The sequence below is a fragment of the Aquarana catesbeiana genome, linkage group LG11, assembly GCF_042186555.1.
Source record: "Aquarana catesbeiana isolate 2022-GZ linkage group LG11, ASM4218655v1, whole genome shotgun sequence".
Taxonomy (NCBI): Eukaryota; Metazoa; Chordata; class Amphibia; order Anura; family Ranidae; genus Aquarana; species Aquarana catesbeiana.
The window spans coordinates 35,899,414-35,924,884 of NC_133334.1; positions in this window are offsets into that span (position 1 = coordinate 35,899,414).

Below are 25,471 nucleotides of genomic sequence, written 5' to 3' on the forward strand. Positions count from 1 at the left end.
TGGGATCAGAAGTAGAGCAAATCAGAGAGTCTACAATAAAAGGAAAAAAAAAAAAAAAAAAAAGAACATCTACAAAACAATCAGTATGTTTATTTTAAATGCATTTCTGTTGAAATAGTTATTTTAGAGACATTATTATTGCAGAACTAAGAGTTTCAGTTTAAAATAAACTCTACTTGTGTTGCGTTTTTCCAGCTTTTAAGAGCTAAAGTGTATCCAAAGCCAAACTTTATTTATTTATTTTCTTTTGATTGGAGTGAGCTTTTAGTATGCCTGCCAGTTTATGTCTAAACACAAAAACAAACAGGGAGCTGGATTCAGCTTTTCTAAGGGTCACTGAAACTGCTACTGGGGCACTCAGAGTAGAGAAGCCGCACACATACAATCCAAAGAGAACACGAGATAAATATCCGAGTCCAGGTTACTTTATTGATAAAATTGATTCATAGCAGCATAGAGTCAATGCGTTTTAGGGGCCAAACACACTCTACCCCCATTGAGGCTACAAAACAAGTACAAGGGTCATAAATCTAAAGGTAAAGTGTATTACAAGTAAAAAAGAATGAATATAAAAGTCAAAGGGTGGGTGCCGGATTTGTGTGACCCTTGTCATTGTAAAGGACAATAACAAAATGCTGAGTTGTCATAGAACAGGTAAAATCAACCAATGGGGGCATTTGTTCGGTTGACAGCTGTCTAACAGAGGATTTTCCTCCCCTTGGAAAATGTATTCTGACAGGTCTTATTTACATGGGTGACAGTCTCTATCACCCCTCTGAAAAGCAAGTCACAGTGGATCGCCTTTCAGAGGGTGGTGGAGCTGCCTCCTGAATGCCATTTTTTCTTTCTAAGGGTCCTTTCACACGGGTTTGTCCATGTGATGGATTTTGCTTGCTCAGCGGGGGGGGATTGATTCGCTGATCCTCGCTGAGAAGGTGGATGACAAGTCCGTCTCTGCACACTGTGCAGAGACGGACCTGTCAGAGCCCCGCTCTCCTCTATGGGAGATCGGATGAAATTGGACCGCCTGTCTGTTTTCACCCGATCCCACCCGATCCGATCCTCCAGATGGATGGAAAATAGGGTCACCATACGCCTTGATTTGGCAGGCAGGATCGAATTGGATAGCGGCGGGTGTCAGCAGACATGTTACCGCTGCCATTCCGCCACTCCATAAGGTTGGGTGGAGTGTCTGATCAGGTCCACCGGAAAAACTGACAGGCGGACCTGATCGGAAACCCCGTGTGAAAGGGACCTAAAGCAGTCAAATACTGCACCACAATTATGACCCAAGTGTTTGCCTCATGGTTGGAGTGAAGTCCCATCAATAGGTGAGTTTGACAGGAGGTGCCGTCTGTCAAAGCCATTGTAAAGCAGTGGCGGCTGGTGGCTTTTTTTTTGGGGGGGCGGAAAACAACCACAAATCCCCCCCCCAAGCGACAATCCCCCCCCCCCACTGTTTGATGGTCGTTCTGACACTTACCCCTTCCATGGCGGCGGGTGGCAGGCAGCAGGCAGCATGGTGCAGCGGTTCTGTGTCCTCTCCACCATGGCGGCTTCCAGCTCCTCCCCTCCTCCTCCTCATAGGTGTCCAATAGATTTGCCTGTCCTTTCAGCCAATCGGGTGACCGGTGTCAAAAGCTGCTTCTTGATTGGCCGGGAAGAGGATCAGTGTTACAACAGCGAATATTCATTCGCTGTTGTAACACACCTTGGTGGCATCAGAGTGCACTCTCTGCAACCCGAGCCCATCTTTCAGAACCTTTTAGAGCCTCTGGCTCTAATCGGTGCTTCAAAAAAAGAGCCCCTACCCACATTGGAATCCACGCGCCGGTGTCCTGAAAGGGGCTTGAAGCATGGATTGGGGGGGGGGGGGGGGCGCCGCCCGTCTGCCCTTAATAAACAGGCCATCCCTGCTATAAAGCCTGGAATTTTTTTACAATAACAAATATGTTATACTTATAATGGTATTGATCAAAGCATCCGGGAACCTCCTCTTCTGGGGTCTTCAGCTGGTGCACTTGGCTCCTCCTCTTCTGTGCCTGCCCCCATAGCAAACTGCTTGCAGACGTGTAGGCACATTCCTGAACTGGGCTGTGTGTTCACTCATAGACACACACAGACCAAAGAAAAACATTTTGAGGTGGGATTTTATGGTTAATGACCAGGAAATTATAAATTGGATACTCTTCACAAAGTTATATATATAAAATAATTGATAATGCTTTATTAAACATTTATCATTTATCATTTTTGATACAATAAAATCATTAGAGATACAGTACTGACCAAACACATCCTAACCAAGATGCTAGTCTACGCGTTTCACGGATGTTCTGCTTTTTTAGAGCCGCGGATATGTTAAGACATAAACATGACAGAAAAAAGTCAAACCATCCATAAGAAGGACAAAAGTATACAAATACAGATCTATGGATGAAGTAATCAATATAATTATCAAACAACAAAATAAAAATCAATAAACACATAAAAAACTAAGCATCATAAGAAAATATGCATAACTGTCAGCCAGAAAAACAAAAAACACACCATTTATAACTTATATCTATACAGACACAAACATATACTTCCTAAAGCACATACACTGCATGGGTGAACCATCTATTTTGATCCCAGGCTGTGGGGAAGCATCAGGTGACCAGGATGGGGAGGACAAAGCACCTCTATAAATGGTTTGTACAAAAGAAATATATATCTACTGTAAGTATAAGATCAAACAAAGGGGACTGCCAGAATGTAATAGATACTCCCCATCATTCATTTTATTAGTTCACTTAAAAAATTGAATAAGGCCCCAAAAGGACATACAGCATATAATAATCTGGCAATAAATCTTTTCCAACAGTCAATGGCAGAGATCCTTTGCAATGTCCTCTCAACAATCCATTCATAATTATAATAAAGGAATTGTCAAACAAATATATCAAAAGGTAATAATTATGAATTACAGCAATATTAGGATAGTAATAGGGTATCGGGAGAAGTATCCTACACCTTATCACTAGGGAATCTCACCAGATGCTGATCTATTGGGGAATAGTATCGCTCAACACCTCATATCCCAGGCTTCCAATATGCAGGTCATAAAGTGAAAAAGCAAAGCCTCTCACTCCCTAAATAACACCCAAGCATCCCAAGGACCACACCCAAAAATACCAGAAAAGGAGGGCCCTTGCCACGATAAAATAGTGTACAAATGGTTTCTCCAAAAGTAGAGGAGGAGGTCCCCTCCCCGCTGGAATAGGCTGGTGAGATGGTAGACAAGCATAGTTCCAGGCATGTCCCACATGTAGGAGATGTCGGCACTCAAACAGCAACCAGAACTGACTAAATATCCAGACTGGACTCAAACCGCAACCAGAACTGACTCAATATCCAGACTGGAAGTTGCATAAAACACATCACCCATCCGCCATATGCATTCCAACTTGGAGTGCAAAGAAGATGTCAGCCCCGAGAACCATTTGAAAAGCAATATGCAACCCGGGCTCGCGGCACCAGCGTGAACACAAATGGAGAAAGCACAGAAGAACATCCAACACAAGCAATATAAATACACCACAACCAAAGGGCAAAGACAAGAATGAACAGAAAGCCAGACATAAAAATTAAAACAAAAACAAACAAAACAAACTAACAAATGAACAAACAAAACAAATTAACAAAAAAACAAACACATGTGGCTTGACAAGCCCCACCCCGCTTCCTCCTCACAGGATTTGATTGACAGAAGCAGGTATGAACAGCTCCCTCTGCTGCCTCTTTGCCTGTGAGAAGAGGAAGAGAGGAGAGTGCTGTGACAAATGGGCACAGTGCTGGATTGAGATAGGACTCAGGTAAGTATATAGTGGAGTGAGGGGGCAATACTGCTATGGGGACACAATTTACCTTAATGCAAGGAATGCTTTAGGGTAAAAAAAATAAAATTCTAGCCTTTAAGAAAACTTTAAACTCGATCTGCGACCTGACCCCTCTAGATGCCATGGTAGGTTTTAGGTGGGTGGTTGGGGGTGGTAAAAATATGAATTAGCCTCCTGTTTATGCTGCCCCTTTGCTGCCCATGCAAGCTAAATCTTTGGTATGAGGAAACCTATGGTCCACAGTTCCAGCCCTGCCCAACTTTCTTGCTCGTGGGCACAGGAGACTGGATCATGGGATTAGCACTGAATTTCTTTTATGTTTACAATCACTTTTTAAATGTGACTGTTTTTATTGTGTTTTTAAAAGAAGATTTTACAGTGTGCTTTACGATTTCTTAATAAATCTTCTAGTGAACTGAGTGCTCCACTCTGCAAATACACCAAGCTGCAAGGATAAACTATTTGAACTGCTAATATTGATGCACCAAGGATACATTGTATACCTTGTACCATCTACTATTTCCTGGCTGCATTGGTTTTAGAAACATGCTTTTATTGCTGTGGTTAGATATTTATTGATTTATTTATTAAAGATATTTATATAGAACTGTCAATTTACTATCATTGAGCCTAAAATTTAAGTTCCCTATCTCTCCTGCACTCATATACTAGGGCCAATTTAGACATGAGCCATTTACCTACCAGCATGTCTTTGGAGTGTGGGAGGAAACCAAGCCCGGGCAAAATATGCGTATTTGGATATATTCTGTGGAATCTTTTGTCAGTAGGGAGCTCCTGTTTAGGTCCAAACATTTAGCAGCCGAACATTATATATACAAACAAATTATAATTATTGCGCTATCAAGATCAAAAGGAATAAGTGAAAGCAAGCTGCAACTTCTTATGAGATACACACAATAACATACACTTTTCCAATAAATAGGTTGTGCTAATTTCTAAAATATGTGATTGAATGGGTGAAGTACTAACAAATAAATAAAGTCCATACAATGTGGTAACATCAATGTGAAATGACAAACAATGCAACCAAGGAATGTGATATTAAAGAGAGAGATGACTTCCACCACTAGACACACTGCCGCTTACGGACTTCCTATGATCTCCTATTGCAGGAGATCACAAGGGCTTTTGGCTTAATACCTAGCCCGGGCCTTTGTTAAACAGAGCAACAGTCACAGCCTCAGCGTCTTCATAGGTTTCCACCACTCAAAGGAACATAATGCCACACGATCCCCATAAAGAAATAAAAGGCTTCCATAGTGTAAAATCTTACATGTATTGCACTTACACTTAAGTAGATAAATGTGTCAGCACGTCGCTCCTTCCTACTAGACGACCTCAGTTGTGACTGGGAGGAGCGTAGGACTGGTTGAGGGGAACTGTGGGCTAGGGAAACCCAGATAAAATATATGATGTAACAGCGCTAAAGTCCGTGGATATACCAATAAATTACGTTAAAAATAAATATAAGTGGTCCATAAAATCAGTCCAAGAGAAGGTCTATGATATGTAGATCATTCGTAATAGGGGTGAATAAGGGAGCCGGGGAAATCTGTACAGCGAAGGTACCAAGGGCAGCTTCCTGTTGAGTGAAGTCAATTCTCCATGTATACATAAAAAGTGGTCCCCAGCGTATCTGAACTACCCGAGTGACGTCACTGCCCATGTGATCGTTTGGAATGCGGAAGTGATTCCCTCACTACACCGCTTACACAGTCGGCGCTTCCGAGCGGAGGTCCGCGGCCGCCCGCACGGTGTCCATCTAGCCCCACATCATTGGGATTTCATTGACGAACACCGGGAATAGTTCTCTATGGAAGCTGCAAATCGTTTACCTTTATGTAAGTGTTTATGATGTTTTTATTACTTGAATAAATCTTTGATACTCAAGAGGCGCTTTCTTTTTGGATTTTTAGGGAAACCCAGATACCACTCCTTTATGAGAATGAGTAAGGGGTACATAGATAGTGGTAAAATCCTACTATGCTTTTATTGATGTCTCCCCAGTGGAGTTACAAAGAGTGGTAAAATTCTTGTATGGTGGACCACGATTGGCTGTGTGTTGACGTCAACTCGCTAGAGCCCCCACCCAGCTTATTCTGGGATAGGACAGTGACCCACTGCTGTAGATAGAAATCTTTGAAATATTGTGCCCATCTCCTGCCCATAGGCCCGCCAACAACATCCCCGGTCATAGTCCTTTATAATCATAAAGCATGAAATGTCCACAAAAGAAGTGTATTTTCCACAATTTATTGATACTCTTTAAAGATGGCAGTAACATGTAACATCACGTTGCAATACTGACAAAACTCTTTGGCACACATTGCCATACACATAATTATTAAGCCATTTTCCCCTTACTTCTCCTTGGGATCACCACATGAGTGGGACCAACCTCAATGTATACTAGAGCCACAGCATTTTGCTTCTCAAGTCAAGAATAACAAGGTTCTTTCTGTAGTATACCAGTTTCTCTCTCTCTCTCCCACTTCATAGCTCTACCCAACCGGACATGCTCCCAGATGATAGTCTCACACTCATGGGTGCTAGTACTGTACTCATGTCAAAGAACATCCTGGCCTAAACGGCCTTTTCCATCCCACTCACAGTCCACATAAGACTGTAAGGCTTCATGTGAACACTGCATGGCCGTCAGTCAAAACATTCCTATCCTGAACGCGATTCTTCCACATTCAGGAGAGGGGGGTTAAGGGAGGTTGAAGCTCCCCCAACTGCAGCAGCTCCTAAACTCTGGTAAAAGCCTATGTGTACATTGACACATAGGCTTTTATGGAGTTGAGATTAGGAGCTTTGGCAAAAAAAATTGCCAATAGCTCCTAAGCTCAAGTTTAGGAGCTGCTAGTGTACATGAGGCCTAACAAGAGTCAGAGTAAGTACAGCTGGTTCTTCTGGATGTTAAACTACCTTACTGGTGCTTTAGCCCCGTTGAGTGACCTTGGTAGTAGCTGATTATATCCGCATGGCTCTGGGGTATTTGGATCTCATGCCCCAACTCATTAGGCTCCCCCTATCCTGGCATTTACATGGGTACTAACTTCACCCATTACAGCACTGCAGGAAGGCTTTGTCCAATAGGAGACCTAACACCCACTACACTACAGCCATCATTTATGGTTAACTCAAAGCTGTGAAGGCTTTGAAAATGTTGCCTACGGATCATTTTGCATACTGTTGTTTTTCTGCCATTTCATAGGTGCATGCAGTATTTAGGTTTGCCATAGTAATAGTCTGTAACTTTTTCCTCAACATAATCGAATGTTTTCTTTTTTTACCCCCAAAAAATAATGGGGATAATATTGTATTTTTGTGCATTAAAATTAGTGTAAGTGTGTTTTTACTGAAAATAGAGATTTGGAAAACAGTTTCACTAACATTGAGTAAACAAAAATGCAAGTGACATCATTTTATTCTATAGGCTTTTAATAAATAATACAATTTTGGGGGTTAAAAATAATCATCAAGGCCAAAAATGGGCATTTAAAGTGATTGTAAAACCTAAACATTTTTTTACCCTAACGCATTCCTTGTATTAAGGTAAAAAATGTTTAGATGTCAACATCGTCCCTCACCCCGCCTTTTACTTGCCTGAGCCCTCAATCGATCCAGCAGTGTGCACGTCTGCAGCTCTTCTCTCCCCTCACTTCCGGGTCTCACTGGCTCTGCTGGGGCACCGGGAGCCATTGGCTCCCAGTGCTGTCAATCAAAGCCAGTGACGAGGGAGTAGGGCCGAGTCCCCCTGTCTGTGTCAATGGACGCAGCAACGAGGCTCGGGTGCGAGCACGCTTCCCATGGGGGCACTGGACAGAGGGGAGGGGTCAGGAGCGTCGGCGAGGGACCCGAATAGAGGAGGTTCACGGCCATTCTGTGCAATTCCTTTGAACAGAGGAAGTAAATATAGACATGTTTGTTATTTAAAAAAAAAAATACCTTTACAATCACTTTAAATGTGTATGAAAAATAAAAAAATGCCTCTGACAGTGAAAAGGTTAAAGAGTGTCAATGGTATATTTTTTTTTTCCTCTTTCCTCCATTCCTAGGTTTGAGGAACGCCCTTCGGGGACCTAGACCTTGAAATCTCAGAGCAGCAGAAGGTTGCTTATTCTCTCATTATCTTATTTCTATTTCTATTGAATTTCTATTTATGTAAACTGACAAGGTTGAACCAAGAAATTATTGTTTTAAGTACACAGGGATTATTCTAATTTCTTACAAGATGGTAGTGGCCTCCAGGCAAAGCTAGAAGACATGACGTGATGTGATGTCGGTAGTAATGATGAGCCAAACACACCTTTGGTTCAGCCAATAGTAATAAGTTTGGGTGCTGAATCAGAACCCCATTGAAGTCAATGGGAGCTGCATTTGTAAAAACAGCAAAGGCCATTTTCTAGGCTAATAGGCAAGTGATCAGGGTCTGGTATAAATGTTTAGACATGTGCGGTTCGTTTCGTTCCAAATAAATATTCAGACTAATTTTTCATTATTCAGAGATTCAAATATATCCCAATACCCGAATTACCCGAATTATTAGTTTACTGAATGCTCCGAATAACGAAACAAAATTTGTACGAATTTCCTAAATTCAAATTTAAATTCGAATTGAATTTTACATCGAATTCCAGCTGAATTCGAACTGTAAACATGTTTCTGAAATCAAAGACTGTGTGTGATATTAGAGTACCATTTCGAAACAATGTTGTTTTAGTTAAGCCAAAGGTGATTGTACAATGCTGCTGCTAAACGGACGTTTAGGGTCAGTTGGGCGTTTTTTTTCGACTGCCCCTGAACTCTCCTCTATGTTATCTTATCAGTACATGTACACAGGGTCGTTTATAGTCATTTCTAGGCAGTTGAGTTTAGAGGCATTTTTTGGAACGCAAAAGAATGCGTTCAGAAGCTGAGTTTACAGGGCATTTCAAGCACCAAACGCGTCTAAACGCGCCCAGGCGCTGCCAAAGGCGCCTAAACGCGGTAACTCGCGTTTAGCCACGTTTCATTTACAGGCGTTTTTCATTTGAAAATAAAAAAAAATAAATAAAAATTTGGTTCCTATCTGCCAAGGTAAATTGTTCAGGAGAGGTTGTAAAAACGCCCCGTGTACACGAAGCCTTAAAAAGTAATTGTAATCATTTGATGAACATTTTTCTTTTTGTTTGTTCACTTTAAATCTAAAGTTTTCGATTCGGCCAATTCAAAATTTATCGATTCGAACGTTTTGAATCGAAAAAAAACGGTAACTTTGAAGAAAATTTAAAAAAGGACATAAAACGAATTCTGAATACGAATTCCGAATATAAAATCCCAAATACAAATTGAACGAATCTAACTAAATGAAATAATTAGATTTAGATTACCGAATCTAAACGAAACAAAAGACATTTTTTTGTTATGCACATGTCTATAAATGTTAATGGGGGCCCCACAAAAAATAAATAAATAACACTCTAATTCAGATGTGTTTTAACTGCCAACAAAATAACAGTTTTTAGCAGCTTCATTCTATTTGAGAATGATCAAGGATTCCTTTCATCTATAATAGACCCTTATTCTAGATCCTTATCCTAGACCCTTATCCTAGACCCTTATCCTAGATCCTTATCCTAGACCCTTATCCTAGATCCTTATCCTAGACCCTTATCCTAGATCCTTATCCTAGACCCTTATCCTAGATCCTTATCCTAGATCCTTATCCTAGATCCTTATCCTAGACCCTTATCCTAGATCCTTATCCTAGACCCTTATCCTAGATCCTTATCCTAGACCCTTATCCTAGATCCTTATCCTAGATCCTTATCCTAGATCCTTATCCTAGACCCTTATCCTAGATCCTTATCCTAGATCCTTATTCTAGACCCTTATCCTAGATCCTTATCCTAGATCCTTATCCTAGACCCTTATCCTAGACCCTTATCCTAGATCCTTATCCTAGACCCTTATCCTAGATCCTTATCCTAGACCCTTATCCTAGACCCTTATCCTAGATCCTTATCCTAGACCCTTATCCTAGATCCTTATCCTAGATCCTTATCCTAGACCCTTATCCTAGACACTTATCCTAGACCCTTATCCTAGATCCTTATCCTAGACCCTTATCCTAGATCCTTATCCTAGACCCTTATCCTAGACACTTATCCTAGACCCTTATCCTAGATCCTTATCCTAGACCCTTATCCTAGACCCTTATCCTAGACCCTTATCCTAGATCCTTATCCTAGACCCTTATCCTAGATCCTTATCTTATACCCTTATCCTAGATCCTTATCCTAGATCCTTATCCTAGATCCTTATCCTAGATAAAGGTCTGGTATAGATGTTAATAGGGTCCCCCTCACACCAAATAAATGGCATGAGGTTACCCCCAAATCATACCAAATCATACCAAATCATACCAGGCCCTTAAGATATAGATTTAAGGGGGAATCCCCACAAAAATGAAGAAAATAAAGTGTGAGGTCTGCTCCAAAAATCCATACCACCCACTTATCTGAGCATGCAACCTGGCAAACCATGGGTAAAAGAGGGACGAGTGTGCGCCCACTCCTGAACCATACCAGGTCTAGACATGTGTGGTTTGTTTTGTTCCGAAATAATATTCGGACAAATTTTTCGGCATTCGGAGATATGAATATAAATCCGAATCCCCGAACAACAGTATAAACAAAGTTAAAGGAGTGCTCCGAATAACGAACCAAAATTGGTCTGAATTTCCGAAATTCTAATTGAAATTCGAATCAAATTTTACATTGAAGTCCATTCGAATTTGAACTGTAAACATATTTCTGAAATCAAAGACTGTGTGTGTTATTAGAGTACCATTTCGAAATAATGCTATTTTTGTTAAGTCAAAGGTGATTTAACCACTTCAGCCCCCGGACCATTTGGCTGCCCAAAGACCAGAACACTTTTTGCGATTCGGCACTGCGTAGCTTTAACTGACAATTGCGCGGTCTGTCTGCGACGTGGCTCCCAAACAAAATGACGGCCTTTTTTCCCCACAAATAGAGCTTTCTTTTGGTGGTATTTGATCGCCTCTTCTGTTTTTATTTTTTGCGCTATAAACAAAAAAATAGCGACAATTTTGAAAAAAACGCAATTTTTTTTTACTTTTTGCTATAATAAATATCCCCAAAAATATATATAAAAAAACATTTTTTCCCCCTCAGTTTAGGCCGATACGTATTCTTCCACATATTTTTGGCAAAAAAAATCGCAATAAGCGTTTATTGATTGGTTTGCGCAAAAGTTATAGCGTCTACAAAATAGGGGATAGATTTATGGCATTTTTATTAATATTTTTTTTTTACTAGTAATGGCGGCGATTAGCGATTTTTATCATGACTGCGACATTATGGCGGACAGATCGGACACTTTTGGCGCAATTTGGGGACCATTCACATTTATACAGCGATCAGTGCAATTAAAAATGCATTGATTACTGTGTAAATGTGACGTTAAGGAAAGGGGCTAACCACTAGGGGGCAGTGAAGGGGTTAAGTGTGTCCTAGGGAGTGATTCTAACTGTGAGGGGGAGGGGCTATGTGTGACACGATACTGATCACCGCTCCCGATTACAGGGAGCTGTGATCAGTGTCAGTATCACTAGGCAGAACAGAGAAATGCTTGTTTACATTAGCATTTCCTCGTTCTTCCTCTCCATGAGAGGATCGCGGGTATCCCTGCGGACATCGAGCCCGCGGGACCCGCGATCACACTCACGGAGGTCGCGGCGCGCGGGTGTGCGTGCACGCCATCGCAAGCCGCATCCTAAAGGGCAACGTACAGGTACATTCATCTGGCTGTATGTGCCCTTCTGCCGACATATATCGGCGTGAGCCGGTCGGCAAGCAGTTGAAGTGTCATTGTAATCATTTGATGAAGATTTTTCTTTTGTTTGCTCACTTTGCCACATTCAAATAAAAAAAAATATATATATATATAACATTTTCATTTCAACCAATTCGAAGTTTATGGATTTGAACATTTCGAATTGAAAAAAATCGGTAAAGTCAAAGAAAATTATAAAAAACACAAAACGAGTTCCGAATACGAATCCCCAATCCGAATTGAACGAATCAATCAAATTTAACAAAACTAAATAACTAGATTAACGAATCTAAATGAAACAAAGCTATTTTTTTCGCCATGCACATGTCTAACCAGGTCCCATGACCTTAACATATTCCTAATTAAAACTGGCACTTACTTATGTGGCCTTGTTTCTTAGCACTGGGTATGCAAGGCGACTCTTAAAGCTGAACTCCTGGAATTAATACATCTTTAAATGATTTTTTTTTTTTTATATATAATTCAAGCTGTGTAAAGTACCTGCTTTTTGACTTGGCATCAGCCAATTACGATCCACTGTACAGCAGAGCTTAGACTGAGAATGATAGAAGCAGCACAATGAGCCAATCAGTTGTTGAGTTGTGCTCAAGAGGAAGATTCTAAAAGGAGGAAAACAGGAAAAACAGATGAGTCCATTAGTGTGCTTCCTCTCTTTTCACTGTCCAATCACAGGCTAGAGGTGGGAAAAGACCTATAAATGTTATTTTAATACACCAAAAAAAAAAAAAAAAACAGGCCTTCTTCCTTGTCAGACAGGACTGTGGCAGAGCTGTGCAAATTTCAGGACTGGGTGGATAGAAACACGAAACCTTTGGCAGGATTACGTGTATTTTTCTATACATTTAGCTGCTTGCTTTAAAGTTCAAATCTAATTATACTAATTCCTAACTAAGGAAGAAAACATGAGCAACAACAAAAGGCTAACACATTTCCCCTACTATAAAGCTTCAAGTGCACAGAGTTCATCAATTATAAGGCTTAGCCTTGCTTTCCAGGTAATTTGTAAGGTTAATATTTTAATGTACAGAATGTTCACTCCAATAATAATTTGCCTAATAACATCTTAGTTAAATGTATTACTGTAATTATTGTATTCTTGGAATCAACACCCACAATGTTCTGTGCAGATAATAATCACCGCTCCTGAACAAAAATATATTTAAGCAGCAGATTCAACATACTTCAGAGTCAAACAAAGGTTGCTGCTTCGCGCTCGAAATTGTGCTAATAAATGTATTGTATTTATGTAGAGCAGGAGATAAGCTGAAGGCTGGGATCTTAAGGTTTACTTATTCTCAGAGAGAAAGTTTACTGTGTGTTTTTAACCACTTGCTTACCGGGCACTTAAACCCCCCCTTCCTGCCCAGACCAATTTTTAGCTTTCAGCGCTGTCACACTTTGAATGACAATTGCGCGGTCATGCTACACTGTTTTCACACAAAGGGAGCTTTTTTTTTGGTGGTATTTAATCACCACTTGGGTTTTTATTTTTTGCTAAACGAACAAAAAATGACAGAAATTTTGGGAAAAAAAAAAAAAAAAAAACATGTTTCATAATTTGTTATAAAATTTTGCAAACAGGTAATTTTTCTCCTTCATCGATATTTGCTGATGAGGCTGTACTGATAGGGACAGATAAGGCGACACTGATAGGCACTGATAAGACGGCACTGATGGGGACTGATGGGCACTAATAAAATGGCACTGATAAGACGGCACTGATGGGCACTGATGGGTGGCACTGATGGGCACTGGTAGGTGGCACTGATGGGCACTGGTAGGTGGTACTGATAGGCAGAACTGGTGATGAGGCACTGATTGGTTACATTGATAGGTGGCACGTGGGTACTGATAGGTGGCACTGGTGGGCACTGGTAGGTGGCACTGATGGGCACTGGTAGGTGGTACTGATAGGCAGAACTGGTGATGAGGCACTGATTGGTTACATTGATAGGTGGCACTGTGGGCACTGATGGGCACTGGTAGGTGGCACTGATGGGCACTGGTAGGTGGTACTGATAGGCAGAACTGGTGATGAGGCACTGATTGGTTACATTGATAGGTGGCACTGTGGGAACTGATAGGTGACACTGATGGGCACTGATAGGTGGCATTGATGGGTGGTACTGTGGGCACTGGTGGGCACTGGTAGGTGGTGCTGGTGGGCACAGAAGCCTCTGCAGAGGCTCTCCATGATCGGGACCGATGTCCCTCTCACAGCCGCCGGTGATCAGCTTTTTTTTTTTTTTTCCTCATGCTACCAGCGTGAGGCGAAAAAATAGCCGATTACCGGCTCTGTTTACATCACACGATCATTTGTCATTAGATGATAGCTGATCACGTGGTAAGGGGTCGAGATCGACCCCTTACTCCGATCTGTGATCAGCCGAGTCTCATAGACTCGCTGATCACAGAGCCAGCTGCGCGCGCCCTGCAGGGGGGACGCAGGCCGCTCGAGCACGGGAAGACGTCCAGGGACGCCCTCCCGGCAAATTAGGTCCGCGCTGCAGCCGTCTTTCGGCTATAGCGCGGACGGGAGGTTTTTAATGTTGAAAGGGTTCAAAAGACCAAAAAAGATTTAAATATCTATAAACAAATAAACTCAAAACACAAAAAATACTCACCCCTCCATGGACTGCGGGGGGGCCGTGCCATAAAGGGGTAAATGCGGGGAAACCGTGCTGTGGAGGGGTGAGTGCGGGGGGACCGTGCCATGAAGGGGTGAATGCGGGGGGGGGGTGCCATGAAGGAGTGAATGCGGGGGGGACTGTGCCATTGAGGAGTGAGTGTGGGGGGACCATGCCATGAAGGGGTGAATGCGGGGGGGGACAGTGGCATGAAGGTGTGAATGTGGGGGGGACTGTGCCATGGAGGGGTGAGTGCGGGGGGACCGTGCCATGAATGGATGAATATGGGGGGACCGTGGCATGAAGGGGTGAATGTGGGGGGGACTGTGCCATGGAGGGGTGAGTGCGGGGGGACCGTGCCATGAATGGATGAATATGGGGGGACCGTGGCATGAAGGGGTGAATGCGGGGGGGACTGTGCCATTGAGGGGTGAGTGCAGGGGGACTGTGCCATGAAGGGGTGAATGCGGGGGGGACCATGCCATAAAGGGGTGAATGTGGGGGAACCATGCCGTGGAGGGGTGAATGCGGGGGGGACCATGCCATGGAGGGTGAGTGTGGGGGGACCGTGTCATGAAGGGGTGAAGGCGAGGGGGCGTGCCATGAAGGGGTGAATGCGGATTGACCGTGCCATGGAGAGGTGAGTGCAGGTGGACTGTGCCATGAAGGAGTGAGTACGAGGGGACTGTGCTGTGGAGGGGTGAGTGCGGACCTGGGGGGGAAAAGTTTAGCACCAGCCACCACTGCTGTTAGGGGTGTCTGGTATTTCTTATTTCCGCCTCTAAACATGCATGTTTACCTATGTGTCATGCACACATAGGCGTTTAGAGGCAGAGTAAAAAAAAACACAGCCAGAGCATCCAGTAGCAGCGGCGATTTGGCAAAAAAAATGTGTGATGCATGTAAATGCTTCTAAATGCTAGGCACGTTTAGTGTTTGAGTGTTACTTTTTTTCACTTATTTTAAATAGATAGGAAGGTATATTGTATTTATTTGTATTATACCTTTTATTTTTTTATTTCCTCAGTCACTTTCTGGTTTCCAGGCCTAGGCAAATTATGTAATTTTTCTTATTATTTATTACTATACAGGTTTTATATAGCGCGAACAGTTTGCGCAGCGCTTAAACAAAATGAAGGCAGACATTACAGTTACATTACAATTTGGTACAAGAGGATTTAGAGCAGGGGTCTCAAACTGGTGGCGCTCCAGCTGTTGCAAAACTACAATTCCCATGAGGCATTGCAAGGCTGACAGTTAAAAGCATGACTCCCACAGGCAGAGGCATGATGGGACTTGTAGTTTTGCAACAGCTGGAGGGCCACCAGTTTGAGACCCCTGATTTAGAGGGCCCTGCTCGTTAGAGCTTACAATCTAGAAGGGAGGGTCAATTGATACAAAAGGTAATAGCTGTGGGGGATGAGCTGATGGAGAAAGTAAAACAGTGTATTAGTTAGAAGCAGGATAGGCTTCTTTAAAGAGAAGGGTTTTCAGGGATCATCTAAAGATGGATAGATTAGGGGACAGTCAGACAGATTGGGGTAGGGAGTTCCAAAGGATGGGAGAAGTTCTGGAGAAATCCTGGAGGCGACCATAGGGTGAGGTGACAAGGGAGCTAGAGAGCAGGAGGTCTTGGGAGGACCGAAGAGAGTGGCTTGGTTGGTATTTGGAGAGTAGGTTAGTGATGTAGCTGGGGGCAGAGTTAGGGATGGCTTTGTCAATAATTCTTAGTACTTTGAATTTTATTTGTTGGGTGAGTGGAAGCCAGTGGAGGGATTGGCAGAGAAGGATAGCGTACACAGTTGGTAAGGTGGATGAGTCTTGCAGCAGCATTCAGTATGGACTGTTATACATCCCCGGAGTCTTCAGGAAGGGGAGAAAAGGCTTTCTCAGCTAAGAACACCCCCCGACCTGCATGCCTGAGCTAAGGGCAGATGGATTCCAGGAAGTAAATGCTACATGAATCATCTGCCCCTACTCAAGATCGCCACAGCCAATAAAAGCTAGTGAGGTATTTTTCAAAGTGATTTCACAGCAAAATAAAGCATAGAGACGTTGATGATAGGGTGCGTTTGCTTTGAATATTAAAAATGAACTAAATAGCATTTTTGGTTTGCGGTGCTCAGATGCTGTGTATTTCTGCTTTAAGAGGTAGGGGCCCCATAAATGCACTGTTAATTGTATTGTACAGGGCCCCAGATTTACCAGGTAGTCCCTCATGGGAAATTCTCAGGTGGTCAGCAACAGATCCAGAGAGTATCAGGTGTTGTCAGATTAAGGCAAGCAACAGCTATAGTTTTGTGTGAATAATTATCAGTAGGAATAAGCTTTGTGTTTCGGTCAACCATGGAGGGGTGAGTGCGGACCTCAGCCTATTTGCAGTTCTGGGATCGGGTGAAGAAACTGGACAGCAATACCATCGCCATATGACCATACAGATCCAAAGCACTGTTGGAATATTAATATCAGTGCCAGGGATCCTAGCTGACATCATTGACCAAACATGGCCATGACCGTATTTAGACTATGACATCACTCAGGTTCCCAGCACTGTTGTCTACATGCCGCCCACTTTCACCAAAAAAGGTACCCTCCCAATATTGAGGGCATGTGGCCTGATATCCTCAGCCTCATATCCCCAGACTGGTTACAGAAAAACGTGTGCCTTGGGAGGGGCCTCACACGTGACGTTAGTCGGTCTGACCTAGGGTTGCCACCTCATCCCTTTAAACCCGAACACATATGAATTACACAGGTTCTGAGGCTAATTTAATGCAGATAAGGCACCAAGTGAGTTTAATTACCACCTTAACCAGCCACAGAATCTGTGTAATTAATATGTGTTTGGTTTAAAAAGGGATGAGGTGGCAACCCTAGTCTGACCGCTTGGACCCGCTGGTTGTTTGTAACACATGCCATGTAATTCCTTCAAAATTGTAAGTATGATTTTATCATTTTGTTAAAATTTTGTGGATTTTTCTCTGTACTTTAACTTCCTTAATGAAGTCTATCTTGGCTTAGGAGACTGTGGAACCTTTGCATGCAAGATCGTGGTGTATATGGCTGCTATGCAGCAAGACGTCTAATGATCTCCTGGTGGACTAAGAGCAGCTGGTAAGGAGCTCATTTAATCACTTTTGTGGTGATTCCTTTTGCAAGCACTTTTTCTTCGGTGGTTGCACATATTTTATGGACTTTATTTGCACAGATATGTCAATTTAGGATGAGTTCATCATATATTTAATAAAACTTTTATTGTGTCTCTTATGTGATTTATTAACTTATACCTAGCACAAGGATAGTGCACTTTTTATTGTTTGGTTGGAGCTTGATACACGTCCTACTCGGATTGGTGATTTAGATGCTGCTGTCCGTTCGATCTAATTGAGTATTTATTGCATTTGTTTTACTTTTACCGGACTGGTCCGACGGACTTTCGGCGGACTTCCGACGGACTTTCCGAACAAACGCACTTGCCTACACATGATCACACCAAAGTCCGACGGATTCGTACGTGATGACGTACGACCGGACTAAAATAAGGAAGTTGACAGCCAGTAGCCAATAGCTGCCCTAGCGTTGGTTCTCGTTCGTCGGACTAGCATACAGACGAGCGGACTTTTTCGACCGGACTCGAGTCCGTCAGAAAGATTTGAAACATGTTCCAAATCCAAAGTCTGTCAGATTTTCGACTAAAAAAGTCTGCTGCAGGTCCGTTGAATTGTCGAATTGTCCGCCAGACTCGATCCGTCGGACCAGTCCGGTCGAAAAGTCCGCTCGTGTGTACACGGCATAAGATTTACAGTTTTTTTTGCAAGCGCACAAATATTATCTTAGGTTTAATGTGGCCTTATATGGTTTAGGAATGGTTTATGGTTTAGGAATATGCGCCCAAGAAAAGGGTGGATGCTCACTCCCCCCCCACCCCCACCCCTTTCTTGGCCAACCAGGCTGCATGCTTAGGTAAGAGTTTGAAATGGATTATAAGGGGGAACTGACACCATTGTTTGCTTTTTTTTTCTTAAAGGGACAATACATTTGTAAATCCAGCATCAGTGATGGCCCACCACCATGACAATCATACCCAAGCCCATCAAAGCTGCCCCACTGCACTACCATGACTAAATGACAGACTCATGGCTGCTCTAGCAATGTAAACAAAACAGCCTAGATCATGGGTGACGTCCTTGACCATATATGGTCATGATTTTGTTTGGTCACCAAAGTCACCAAGGCTCCCCTCAGCACTTTGTTTACAAACATAAGCAGGCTGGGTATCCGTCATTTAGCTGTGGTAGTTTTTTGTTAGGTCACTTTTAAAGGAGTACATTATACCTGTGCACAACTTCATGTGTTGGTCTGGGTCACCCCCAAAGCTTGGGTGATGTCCTCAACCAAATATGGTCAGGACTATATTTGGTTAAAGAGGTAGCTCAGTAACTTTGTTTACAAAAAGAAGCAGACTGGGTATCTGTCATCTAGTGGCAGTAGTTTTTTTTTTTTTTTTTTTCTTTTTATGAAGTGCCTCATACACATGTACAACTTCATGTGAAGAACACTATTAGTTGCTACTATATTAAGACTTCATGTGTACTATATTATAATGCTATGTGTAGGTTTAGATCTCCCTCAAATCACGTTATTTAAAGGATTTGTGTATTTTTAATTTTGCCCCTTAAGCCACATTAAAAGATCTTCCCACTGAATGGTATTTATGTTTTTAATTTTTTTTTTGCATTGGTACATGTCCCGCATGGCAGTACTTAGTTAACCAGGCCAATTTGTTAAGAAAAGCTTGCAAATTGGCCTTAAAAAATGGTCAAAAAAAAATCAACAAGTTATGCCCTGTACACACGACCGGTTTTGCCGTCAGAATAAACCCTGAAGGTTTTTCCGATGGAGTTCCGACGGAATTCCGCTCAAGCTGTCTTGCATACACACGGTCACACCAAATTCCGACCGTCCAGAACGTGGTGACGTACAACGACTAGAAAACGGAAGTTCAATAGCCAGTAGCCAATAGCTTCCGTCTCGTACTTGCTTCAGAGCATGCGTCGTTTTTGGTGCATCAGACCAGCATACAGACGAGCGGTTTTTTTATGATAGTAATTTTGTTCCGTCGGAAAAATATAGAACATGTTCTCTATCTAAGTCCGTCTGAATTTTCGACAGAGAAAGTCTGATGGGGCATACACACAGTTGGAATATACGATGAAAAGCTCCCACCGGACTCTTTCTGTCGGAAATTCTGCTCGTGTGTACGCGCATTAGACTTTATTAGGGTTCTCTGCTACGTTCATCATTTTTTAATTTGTGTTCTCAGATCCATCAATAATTACCACCATACTGGACAAACTTTACTTGCTGACAGGATGCTACATGACTATGTATGATCATCAGCATCCTGAAAAATATTTAGAATCTCTCTGTTTAGCTGTTCATTCAATCCTACTCATGGTAGACCTGAATTTTTTTTGCATCACAATCAGCTAGAATGAAATGTCAGAGTGCCATGATATGGACCTAGAGATGCACTGTTCATATATCTTGTTCCTGCAAATCTAGCCCCCTCTTTAATTATATTCTATTGTTCCAACATTTTACAGTTTCTGGTACGTCAGCAAGACACACTTTGGAAGCTGTTTTGTGATTCCTCGTGTGAGTGATTAAGGTCAGTCCGGTTTTGTGTGTTGATGTAAATCAAACAGTGCTGGAACATCCAGGGACTAGACGGCTACACTGAAATTTATTGAAGGTTTGTACTGAAACCAGTAGAGCAATTATTATTCATAAGTCATTTTCCTGCTATCTAAGTTCGGCACGTCTTTCCCTCAAATGCCAAGAGAATGCCAAAAACCTTTAAGGTCACTCTTACATAAAGTAGTTTTTTTTTTTTTTTCCCCTGGAATTTACAGTGTGCCGACATTTTCCTTCAATACAAATAAAAGGTAAGGTTTGCAATATGATGCTAAAGCAGGGAAAAATCTTATCAGTGTAGACAAAACAGACCAAATGATTGACAAGAGGTGTAACTCCTCCTCAGATTATGGTTCCTTTTTCTTTTTTTCTCATTATAATCCAAATGGATGCCTACAAATTAGTAACAATGACTAAATAAATGATTGTATCCTTAGAGAGGATCCGGAGAATGCGCTCACTGCTGGCCCCAAAGGTGGGCTGAGGCTGCTGTTTAACTCAAGATTGACATTAAAGTGGAGTTCCACCCCCCAAAAAAAATGTCATTAATGTGCATGAAATAAATAAAAAAAAAACATTTGGAGAAATTTTTTTTTTTTACTTACCTTTTTATGCCTGTTGCTATGTGGTCCCTCGAAATCTGCCTCCTTCATCACCTCAGGTCCTGAAGTCACTTCCCTGGGCTTCGTTGCCATCACAACGGGGCAGGTACTTCCGACACTGACGCCCGTTGTGATGGCAATCTGAGTAGTTGACGGCGCTACGATGACAGAATGCACATGCACGAGATCGGGGAGAGAACGGGCAGTGCATGCTGGTCCAGCAGCAGCACCGTATCCCGGGAGAGGATCGGAACAGGATGCTTGTGGGCTTCACATGCCCACAAGCAAAATGAAAACGGACAGAACACCGTGATCAAAGTTATTTAAACAGATGAAACTGGACATCAGGGGAGAAATTTAACAGAAGACGTGAGTGCTACAATGCCTTATTAAATGCTTTTGAAAGGTTTAAAAAATATATATAGTTTGTAGTTGGAATTCCGCTTTAAGGCAGGACTTCATTCTAAAAGTGATGTTTCTCTGAAAGAACAAAAGTGATTTTAAAGCGGGGTTCCACCCAAATTTTGAACATTATCTCTATGCATTCTCTTCCTTGCTTAGATGCTGACATGCTGTGTAAAAAAATTTAAATTGCCGTAATTACCTTTTTTTTTCTAATCTTCTTTGCACTTCCTGGTTTTCCTCCCATGGGAGTAGGCGTGTTTCTAGCCTCTCCCAGACCTCCCACAGTCCCCTGGGAGCTAGTCTCAGGCTTCCCAGCATGCATTGTGCAACAGCGTCATCACAACATCTCGGTGAATGCTGGGAGCACAGCATTCACCGCATCCAGGAAATACATGCTTGTGGGCTTCAAATGCCCACAATGAAGATGGAAACCGCCTTCAGTGAATTTTATAAGTTATTCTTTACAACGATATCGGACACAGGCGGACTTATTACACAGAACATGTGAGTAGATAATCATGAGAAGAAAAGTTTCTGAATGAACTCCAAAAAAAAAAAACGATAGATGGGTGGACCCCCGCTTTAAAGAATCATGAACTTTAATGGCATCCCAGTCTTAGTCTGTAGGGTTCAATATTGAGTTGGTCCACCCTTTGCAGCTATAACAGCTTCAACTCTTCTGGGAAGGCTGTCCACAAGGTTTAGGAGTGTGTCTATGGGAATGTTTGACCATTCTTCCAGAAGAGCATTTGTGAGGTCATGCACTGATGTTGGACGAGAAGGCCTGGCTCACAGTCTCCGCTTGCATTCATCCCAAAGGTGTTCTATCGGGTTGAGGTCAAGACTCTGTGCAGGCCAGTGAAGTTCCTCCACGCCAAATGCGCGCATCCATGTCTTTATGGACCTTGCTTTGTGCGCTGGCCCAAATCATTTGGTGGAGGAGGGATTATGGTGTGGGGTTGTTTTTCAGGGGTTGGCCCCTTAGTTCTGTGAAGGAATGTGATGTAGATAATAATAATAATCTGAAAATGTCTATTTTCTTATGTGTATACATATTTTTCTCCTTACTCATTATATAAGTATACAGATTTGCTCTGTTCCTATATTTTCTCAAGATGGCGGGTACCCCCTACATCCCACACATCAGAAGAACGCGGAACAAGATAAAACCAAAGATCAGCCAGACCTCGTTATGAACATTCTCCATTTTCTTTTTCTATCTTAACCAATGAGATGTACCTATTAGACTAACATAGCAGTGACGTATTTGTGTGTATAAAACATTAACACCGCCTTGAATAAATTGGAAGTGTAACAAGTAACGGTGCTGAGCGTGTCTCAGAGTGTTTACTTTTATATGCATGCATATCCACACTTTTCAAATTAGAGACAGCAGCAGATAACCTTGGGCTCCATTGGAGCTCTTAATCATTTCCATAACAGATGGTGCCGAAACCCGGGACCTCAGGCTACAGTCGAAGTTATACCGCGACAAGCATTCGGGCGTTAACTGATTGATGAGAGTGGGGTCTTTGCGCAGCCCTAACAGTACCGGTGAGTTTGATTTATATTCTTACCACTGTACGACTCTCTTATCTTTCGGTTGACGGCTGGATTCTGTCGGTATGCTGAGACTGTCTTAGAGGCAGGTATTTCCTCGCCTGAGGTTGTTTTAACGAACCTGTCAATGGGTTTCTGCTGACTGTATTTGTTCACTGTCTGCCATTCTTTGGGCTACGAAACTCAGCAGTCTAAAAGTGCTACATGTGTGAATGTGTGGTCTCATCTCCAGATGAGCTTTCGGCCTCTGGTATGAGATGGTTTCCCTTGTAGCAAGCGTTTATAGACTGGTTACTCTAGGTTCGATGAACCTTTGAGGGTTATCTCAGCTGCTGGTTTTGCAGTCTGAAAGTGTTACAGAAGTCTCACCCCAAGAAGAGTTGTCGGCCTCTTGGTGTAGAGCTGTAGAAAAAAAGTCTATAAACGGGTTCATTTTTGCAGGGTGGTCTGCCCTTGTGGTTATCTTAGCCTGCTGAAATTTTGCAGTTTGAAGAGTGGCAGGTGTAATGTCCTGTCGTGAGTGTATTTGGGGTTTACTGTTCGCTATGTATGAGAGGGGTTGGGGTGGGGACTGGTTAAGGTCGGAGGGGGGGCTGCCCGGGGGATCTGTTGGGTCGCGGGCCGTTGCTCCTCACTACCCCTGATGTGTTTGTTCTTGTTCTGAGATTAACCGTACATTAGTCTTATGTGCCCCCACCGAAGGAATTTTTGATAAAGAACGCTGAGAAAAATATTAACTCCTTGGTTGTATGTATTCCCCTCTCAAGCCGTTAGCCGAGAAACAGAAAGTGATATTGTAAAGAAAGTGATATTGTAAAGAAAGTGATATTGCAAAGAAGAAGATGTTGAAATAGTTAAAGTTGAAAGAAGTGGCGAAAGTTATGTTGCTGAAGAAACAGGGAGAAAAATCCTGTGTGATAAAGAAAATTGGATAAAGGAAGTTAAGAAAGATGGCGATTGTATTATGTATGTGTATCACAGAGCTGATGATATGTTGGAACTTGAAACAAAGGAGGGGAGGGACAGCACTGCCCTCCGTCTAACAACCACTCCTTTCTCACCACCCAAGCACAACCCACTGTGACAACTCAGCCCGGCGGCCATCTTAGTGCACCCATGCCTTCACTTTCTACCCAGTCCAGTGCACTTCCTGCCGGCGGCCATCTTGGTACACCCAATAAGCTTAAACAGCCTGTACCCAGCCCTCCCTGTTTTAAACCAAGATGGTTCATACCACACACCTGTCTTCCCCAATACGGGAGCATCACATTCCCAGGCCGGATATGTTAATGATGAAGAAGCGTCTGAGTGGGAAGCCCAACAGCAGGCAGCAAGGCCACCCACTGATTTAACCCCCAATCCAGCTCCGGACTCACAGTTCCGAGAGGATCTCAAACACATGCTGGCAACCGTAAAGAACAGTGCCTCTTGCCAGCCCCCGCCCCAACAACAGTCTCGGTTACCAGAAGGGGCACCAGTGATGTATGTCGCTTTTACTCTATCACAAGCAGCGGCCTTAGTGACAAGTCTGCCTGACCCAGAGAAGCAGCCAATTCCCTTCTACAACAGGATAGTGCAGATACAAGAAACTTACTCAGCTGCCAGGAGAGACTTGATCAGCCTATGCCAAATCAAAGCAGGATATGTCTTTTGGCCAGTCATGCAGACGGCCTTCAATGATGCCAGCCTGACAAGTGCCACTTCCTACACCTCAGGCGTGGAGTTCTGTGCACAACTCCACGACTGGGCAAAGGAGAAGTTGACGGATCAGAAGACCACAATCCAAGATATTACCCAAGATAAAGGGGAGTCTGAAGAAGTATCATACTAAACTCGTACAGGCCTTTGATGATCTGAGTTTCTCCCACTATGAAAAGAGACACACACGTTTCCTGCGTGGGAGTGGATGGGGTGCTCCGCTCCAGTCCATTTGTAGAGCCACTCCAAGTGGGGACATTTCCTGATTTGCTTGCCAGATTTGTGGTGTCCTCTACATGTCCCTTGAATCTACTAGGAGCTGATGTGTTGTCCGGACTACAGGCCTCAATCAGGACACGCCTGAAGGGGGGATGAAGTTACATACTCCCCTATCTTTAGAAGACTCATCTGCCTTGTGTTCTCTGCCTCTCCTGATGACACTTAATGAAGAAAAAACTTCAAGTTCAATACTGCAGGAAGTACTTGACAGAATCCCTGCGTGCCTATGGTCCACAGGACCGGAAGACAACGGTCACTTAAAGGTGCCACCAGTTTCAGTCAAGCTAAAAGAGGGCGCATCATTGCCCCGGAAACCACAATAACCCCAAGAAGAGAACCCCTAAAGGAGAACCAGGTACCTGCTGTGGATGCCTTTGACTGCAAAATACCTCACAGAGGTGGACCTTACAAACGTTTTCTTCAGTGTCCACCCTCACCCCTCCTGCTGGTACCTTTTCGCATTCATCCACAGAAAGAAACGGCAACATACCTAAACAGTTGTGCCACAAGGGGCACAGAACTTTCCAAGCCAGTCTGCAAAAACTATGGCTATCATCCTTGACACATGACAAGAGGAACAGCCGGAAGTGATTCTCTTCCAACATGTTGATGACCTTCTCCTTTGTGCAGCTGACTTACCCCCGGTTGAAGTCACCTCAGAAAGCCTGTTGTGCTATCTTGCCAACCAGGGCTGCAGAGCCTCAAAGCCCAAATTGCAGTGGTGCTCAACACCTGTCATTTTCCTTGGACTAATTTCCGAGTGCAGAGCATGGATTCCAGAAGCCTTCCTACTGATGCTCTGCAATCAGACCCTTCCAGATGTCTCCTGAAGAAA